The sequence below is a fragment of the Neofelis nebulosa genome, chromosome 10 (assembly GCF_028018385.1).
Source record: "Neofelis nebulosa isolate mNeoNeb1 chromosome 10, mNeoNeb1.pri, whole genome shotgun sequence".
In the NCBI taxonomy this organism is placed as follows: domain Eukaryota; kingdom Metazoa; phylum Chordata; class Mammalia; order Carnivora; family Felidae; genus Neofelis; species Neofelis nebulosa.
Window position 1 is genome coordinate 70,775,149 of NC_080791.1, and position 7,216 is coordinate 70,782,364.

At 41.4% G+C, this 7,216-nt stretch overlaps 1 long non-coding RNA gene across 1 annotated transcript in view; it reads right to left on the reverse strand.

Annotated features, from left to right (window-relative positions):
* The window catches only part of LOC131487517 (uncharacterized), a 49,769-nt gene extending 43,049 nt beyond the window's left edge, over positions 1-6,720 (reverse strand). Inside the window, exon 1 of the long non-coding RNA XR_009249797.1 lies at positions 6,437-6,720. This is a non-coding gene — a long non-coding RNA (uncharacterized LOC131487517). The remainder of the gene's footprint in view (positions 1-6,436) is intronic.
* Between the last annotated feature and the right edge of the window lie 496 nt (positions 6,721-7,216).

Consider the following 7,216-nt stretch of genomic DNA (forward strand, 5'->3'; position numbering starts at 1 on the left):
CTGTGTAAGCACATCTCTGATAGCTGCCCCTGACATTTCAGAAGTGTCTTCCATCTCCTGTTCCAGCCTGTCTCAGTCCTATTTCTGGATTCTACTACTTGTGACTGCAACTGTACCTGCCATTGGTGTTTGACCCAGTTGGTTACCACAGTGATTACCACTCACTGATTCCTTTCTAGATTTCTGATATCAGATTTTGTGCTGTGTTGGGGCAACTGCTCAAATCTCTTTGTTATCCTTCCTCAATCATCAACCCTCCTCACCCCCATACTTCCCATCCATCCCCAGCGCTACCGACTTCTGGACTGTCTTGTTCTCAGCTGCACCAGATCATTTGGGCTGACAAACCATCTACTCAAGATAGCCATGCCCTGAATGTGGGGTTTTGGTTTTTGTTTTTGTTTTTGTTTTTTGGTTTTTTTTTTGGCTCAGAAATGGATACCTGCTGATAAGAGAAACGGGTTGTGATTTCCGCACTCTGGCTCAAAACAACCAAACCAAGCTCAGCACTAGAGCTGGCCAGGTAGCAATCAGAGTCCAGTCAGGAGAAGAGGAGCCACTGTAGACATGTTAAACAGAAGGGATTTAATTCAGGGAATTTGTTACAAAGCAGTTGGAAAGCTGGAAAAGCAGCAAAAGGGGAAGCTAGGAAGACCAGAGATTTATATTTCAGGAAATAGCTACTGCCTCCCACACTAGCAGAACAAAAGGGAAGACGTGGCATGAACATCCTGCAGGGCTGCTGCTGCTTCAGGAGCTGGAACTTCGTGGACTGTGATATGGCCTAACCAGTGCCCAGAGCTGGGGGATCAGGGAGGCACCAGGAAGGGTCCTTCAGATGTGGAGAGAGTTGCCTTGGTCCGTGGTTTTAGTGCACTGAGGTCCTACTATTCTGCTTCCATCCTCAGTGAGGTGAAATTACTTGACAGAGTCTTAAAATAAGCTTCATTTTACTTGAGGTACCTTGTCTCACAAACAAACCCTCCCGAGACACCCACTGTGGTCGTCAGCCTTGGCCTCTTCCCGCGTGTTCTCCTTCACCATGCTGATTCAGAACAGACCCGTCAACTGGGAGTTGAACTGCCCGAGAGTTCTGATCATGGCTGGTCTGTGATATCACAGTGTTTTTAAATGCAGGAAAGGGAAGTTCTGAAACATGATCTTTTTTCCTCCCAGAACACTAACCGTTTGTACGCTTCTTTTCAGGTGCATTGTACCATTGTTTTGTATTTTATAGTTATAAAACTCTTAATGCTCCATTAATTAGCATTGCATAAAGTCTGTCAACAGGAAGCGTTACCTTCACATTTGTTTAGTCTCTCCAGTTATGAGCAAGGTTAACTCCCCATCTTGTCTGATTTCCTTTTACTGTGTCATTAAGGTTTTGGGGTTTTCTTTATGGTTTGTGTTAGGCAGACATTAAAAGTTTAAGTGGGCATTCAAGGTCTTGGTTGTGAATGGATTGCTTTTTTCATGCTTTCATTTTTGGCTATTGATTGTAACAACTACATATTTTCAAATCTGTTTATGTTCCCTGCTGACCACTTGAGGAAATGAGGAATTGTCCAGTGTGAGAAGGGGTGCAGAGCAGAGATGGATTTGTGTCACATTCACATGTTCCGTGTCTCTTGTGGACAATGTTTGAGTAATGCATAGCCTTTGTGAACATTGGGGGGTGTCCCTTCCCCCTTTTTCCCTGGGAATGAGCCAAGTTAATTGACCTGTGCTAACACCAAATCCATGTCCTTAAACCCTCTGAGGGCACAGTCAGTACAGACGTTTGCTTTCAGCAGCTCTCATTTCTAATAATTAGAGCTACCTCGGCCACTTTGGGAAATACTAATTTCTATGATATAAAAGACTGAAATGACTAATTATTTGGAGATTGATTGCAGGTTTTCAGGCAATGGATTAAAGGTTGGTCTAAACAATGTCTTAAAAATACGGTGTACTTTGAAAATTGCTCATGTAATATGTGTCCACTATACAAAAATAAGAAAATGCCCATAATTTAAAAAGAAAGAAAGAAAGAAAGAAAGAAAGAAAGAAAGAAAAGAAAGAAAGAAAGAAAGAAAGAAAGAAAGAAAGAAAGAAAGAAAAAAGAAGGAAAGAATGCTCACAATCTTACTACTAAGAGATGACTACTGTTATTTTGGTGTCTTTTCTTCCAAATAGTTCCCTGTGTCTGATGTACATGATTACACAAATAAATATGCATACTCGTGGGACTTGCAGTCTCCATAATCATGCAAACCATTTCCTACAATCAATCCCGTCTTACATACCTGTATCTATCTATCTATATCAATATTCACATCTGTATCTACAACCCTGTTCTTGTTTCTCTGGAGAGCCCTAACTAATACACTCAGTTTCTCCATTGGTAACATCTTGCAAAACTATAATACAGTATCACAAACAGGGTATTGATATTGATACGAACATTCCATCACCACAAGAATCCCCATGCTGCCCTTTTATTTATTTATTTTTTTAATGTTTCATTATTAATTTTTGAAACAGAGAGAGAGAGAGAGAGAGAGAGAGAAAGAGCGTGAGTGGAAGAGGGGCAGAGAGAGAGGGAGACACAAAATCCCAAGCAGGCTCCAGGCTCTGAGCTATCAGCACAGAGCCTGATGTGGGGCTTGAACCCAGGAACCTCGAGGTCATGACCTGAGCCAAAGTTGGAAGCTTAACCAGCTGAGCCACCCAGGCACCCCTCCCATGCTGCCCTTTTATAAGGCAACTCTGTCCCATTCTCCTCACCTCTACTGAGTCTGTTATCCCTGGCAGCCATCAATTTGTTCTTCATTTCTGTAATTTTGTTGTAGAATTTCAAGAATGCTCTATAAATAGAATCACACAATATGTACTTTTCTTGGTTTTTTTTCCCACATAACATAATTCTTTTTTTAACTTCTCAAAATTCATAATTTTTTCACTTTGTGTAATTTCACATAGTATGCAAAATGTAGCATGTATCAATAATGTGTTTTGGTTTTTTGTTTTTTTATTATTGCTGAGTATTCCATGGGGTGGATATACCCGATTTGTTTAGCCATTCACCCACTAAAGTACATCTGGGTTGTTTCCAGCTTTTGGCTATTATAAATAAAGCTGCTATAAACATTCATGTAAAGATTTTTGTGTGAACGGAAGTCTCCGTTTATCTGGGATAAACACCCAGGAGTGCAATTGCTGGGTTGTATGGGGTTGTATGTTTAGTGTTCTTTTTAATTTTTTAATTTAAATTTTTTTTAATGTTCACTTCTTTTTGAGAGAGAGAGAGAGAGAGAGTGGGGGAGGGGCAGAGTGAGAGGGAGACACAGTCTGAAGCAGGCTCCAGGCTCTGAGCTGTCAGCACAGAGCCCAACATGGAGCTCAAACTCACAAACTGCCAGATCATGACCTGAGCTGAAGTCAGATGTTTAACTGACTGAGCCACCCAGGTGCCCCATGGATGTTTAGTGTTTTTTTAAAACTACCAAACTTTTCCAGAGTGGCTGTACCATTTTACAGTCCCACCCGCAGTGGGACCAGCAAGCGATCTGGTTTCTCTGCATCTTCAACAGCATTTGGTGTTACTTTTTATTTTAGCCATCCTAATAGGTATGAATTTCTGTAATAGTTATAGTGCTACTCAAATGATCTATTCCACATTGGGCGAGTTTGGTTGGTTTGTGTTTTTCAAGGAATCAGTCCATTTAACCTAAGTTGTCAAATTTATGTATGTAGAGTTGTTCATAGTATTGTTTTAAAAAAAAACTGATTTCTTTTGCCATTTGCAACAGTATGGATGGAGCTAGAGGGTATTAAGCATAGTAAGTCAGTCAGAGAAAGACCAATACCATATAATTTCACTCATATGTGGAATTTAAGAAACAAAACAAATGAGCAAAGGGAAAAAGAAAGAGATTAACTAGGAAACAGTTCCTTAACTATAGAAACAAACTGATGGTTACAGAGGGGAGGTAGGTGGGGGGATGGGTGAAATAGGTGATGGGGATTAAGGAGGGCACTTGTGATGAGCACCAGGTGTTATATGGAAGTGTTGAATCACTATGTTGTACACCTGAAACTAATATTATACTGTATGTTAACTAACTGGAATTTAAATAGAAACTTAAAAAAAATCATTGATTTCTGCTATTTATTATTTCTTTTGCTTTGGGTTCATTTTGTTCTTTTTCGAGTTTCTTCAACGGAAGCTTAGATGATTGATCTGAGATTTTTCCTCTTTTCTAATACGTGCACTTAGTGTTATAAATTTCCCTGAAAGAGATCTTCTATATTGCATGGAGAAACCTTAGTGTAACTGCCACGTGTATAGCTCCCTACCGAGGAATTCAATTTAATTCAGCAAATATTTATGGAGTGCTTGGGCCAGGCACTATTCTAAATCCTCAGTATACATCAGGGAACAAAGCAGACAAAGATCTCTATCTTTGTGGAACTTACATTCTAGCTGGGGGGAGACATGCAATAAATAACATGCATAATTTAGATAGTATGTTAGAAAGCGGTAAGTAGAGGAACAAAAAGTACTGCAGGAGAAGAGGAATGGATATGGGGAACTATCGTGTTTAATACTATAGTACTTACAGTACTGCATTTGATACTACAGGTGTAGTATTGAATAGGTTGGTCAGGCAGGCCTTGTGGAGGAGTAAAGATCTAAAGGAGTCGGTCAAGCCAGTATCTGGGGGGGTATGCTTCAGACAGGTGGGGCAGTGAGAGCAAAGGCTCTGTGATGGGAGTATGCCCTGATGATATGAGGAAAAGCAAGGCAGACTGTGTGGCTGGAGCAGAGTAAGCAAGACAGAAAGTGGTAAAAATGAAGTCAGATTATAACGGGGGCCAGGTCTTTAGGTCGTGCTCTGAGTGAAATTCACATTGCAATATGTGAAGCAAAGGAATGACATGACCTGGTTTAGGTGTTCAAGGAATCACTCTGGGTGCTATGTGAGGAATAGAGTACAGAGTAGAGAAGCAGGTGACCTCATGGCAGGTGAGAGGCAGTGTGGCTTGGAACAGGTAGCAGCAGCAGGCATGGTGAGAAGTGATTACATTCTAAATACATTTCCGAGTAGAGTTAATAGGTGTTCTTCATAGATTGGACTCGGGGTGTTCAAAAAACATAGACAGCTGTTGCAGCAATTTCTTGCTTGACATGTCTCCAAAGGCAAGGGAAATAAAAGCAAAAATGAACTATTGGGACCTCATCAAGACAAAAAACTTCTGCACTACAAAGGAAACAATCAACAAAACTAAAAGGCAACTGACAGAATGGGAAATATATTTGCAAAGGACATATCAGATAAAGGGCATATCAGATAAAGGGTTGGCATCCAAAATCTATAAAGAACTTACCAAACTCAACACCCAAAAACAAATAATCCAGTGAAGAAATGGGCAGAAGACATGAATAGACACTTTTCCAAAGAAGACATCAGATGGCTAACAGGCACATGAAAAGATGCTCAACATCACTCATCATCAGGGAAATACAAATCAAAACCACACTGAGATAACACCTTGCACCAGTCAGGGTGGCTAAAATTAACAACTCAGGAAACAACAGATGCTGGCGAGGATGTGGAGAAATGGGAACCCTATTGTACTGTTGGTGGGAATGCAAACTGGTGCAGCCGCTCTGGAAAACAGTGTGGCGGTTCCTCAAAAAATTAAAAATAGAACTACCCTACGACCCAGTGATAGCACTACTAGGAATTTATCCAAAGGATACAGGAGTGCTGATTCATAGGGGCACATGCACCCCAATGTTTATAGCAGTGCTTTCAACAATAGCCAAACTATGGAAAGAGCCTAAATATCCATCAACTGATGAATGGATAAAGATGTGGTTTATGTATACAATGGAATACTACTTGGCAATGAGAAAGAAGGAGATCATGCCATTTGCAGCAATGTGGATGGAACCAGAGGCTATTATGCTAAGTGAAGTAAGTCAGTCAGAGAAAGGCAGATATTATATGTTTTCACTCATATGTGGAACTTAAGAAACTTAACAGAAGACCAGGGGAAAGGGAGGAGAAAAAAAGTTACAGAGAGGGAGGGAGGCAAACAACAAGAGGCTCTTAAATACAGAGAACAAACTAGGGTTGATGGGGGTGGCAGGGGAGAGAGGAAATGGGTGATGGGCATTGAGGAGAGTGCTTGTTGGGATGAGCACTGGGTATTGTATGTAAGCAATGAATCATGGGAATCTACCCCCAAAACCAAGAGCACACTGTATATCCTGTATGTTAGCCAACTTGATAATAAAATTTAAAAAAAAACAACAAAAAACCACAGGCATCTGGATAACCACCTTGATATTGATCCATAAACATAGGTGACCACATTCCATACCACATGCACCCCTCCCACCTGTACAACCCTGCTTGCGGCTTATTGGACAATGGGAGGCACTTACCTAGGAGCAGCTGATCAATAGGCTGGACATGAGCCTATAGAGTATCCTGGCATGGAAGTTTCGCTCAAGAAGATGGCAATTAACTGTGCCAATGATTTTCTCTTTCAGGAATCAGAACTGGAGAAATAAGAAAAGATGATCAGTGAAAGCATAAGCTGAAAGACACAGAGAGAAGGCAGTATTCAGACTTCATGAGTAAGCAGAAGCAATGAATAAACAAGAGCTCTGAGCAAACAAAAGCCTCACGAGGTAGCAAAAAAGATATACAAAGTGACGAAGGAAGTGATAGACCATAACTAAGAGTATCAAATTCTCAGGAGAAAGTCAGTGGCCTGGGTCACGGGCCAACCCTGAAGCCAGAGGTACAGTCACCTCCCGTGTTACCGGACACAGTACTAGACAGGCAAAGACTACAGGTGTGCCCCAGCCATGTAAAGTCAGGCTGGAATCAGCTCTGTAAGAGCCAGCACTACATTTGAGCCAAAATTCTGAGGGTACAAGGAAGCCAGAGAGAGGAGCAGAAAGCTGTCTACCAAGAGAAGCAGAAAGTGTAGCAGGTGCTCAGAGAGAAGCAGGGATGGCAGATGGTACGGCCACAAGACACACCACTGCATCTCACCTACCTGTTTCAGTCCCATCCTGGGGTGTCCTGGCTGTGCTGACCACTGCACGTTAGAGCTCCCAGAGCGTGTCCTTTGTAAAAGTTTGAAATACCTCCTTCCTGCTTGCATTAGTGGGAGTCGTTTTTGGTTAATGCTCCAGGGATAAAAATGGTACGTT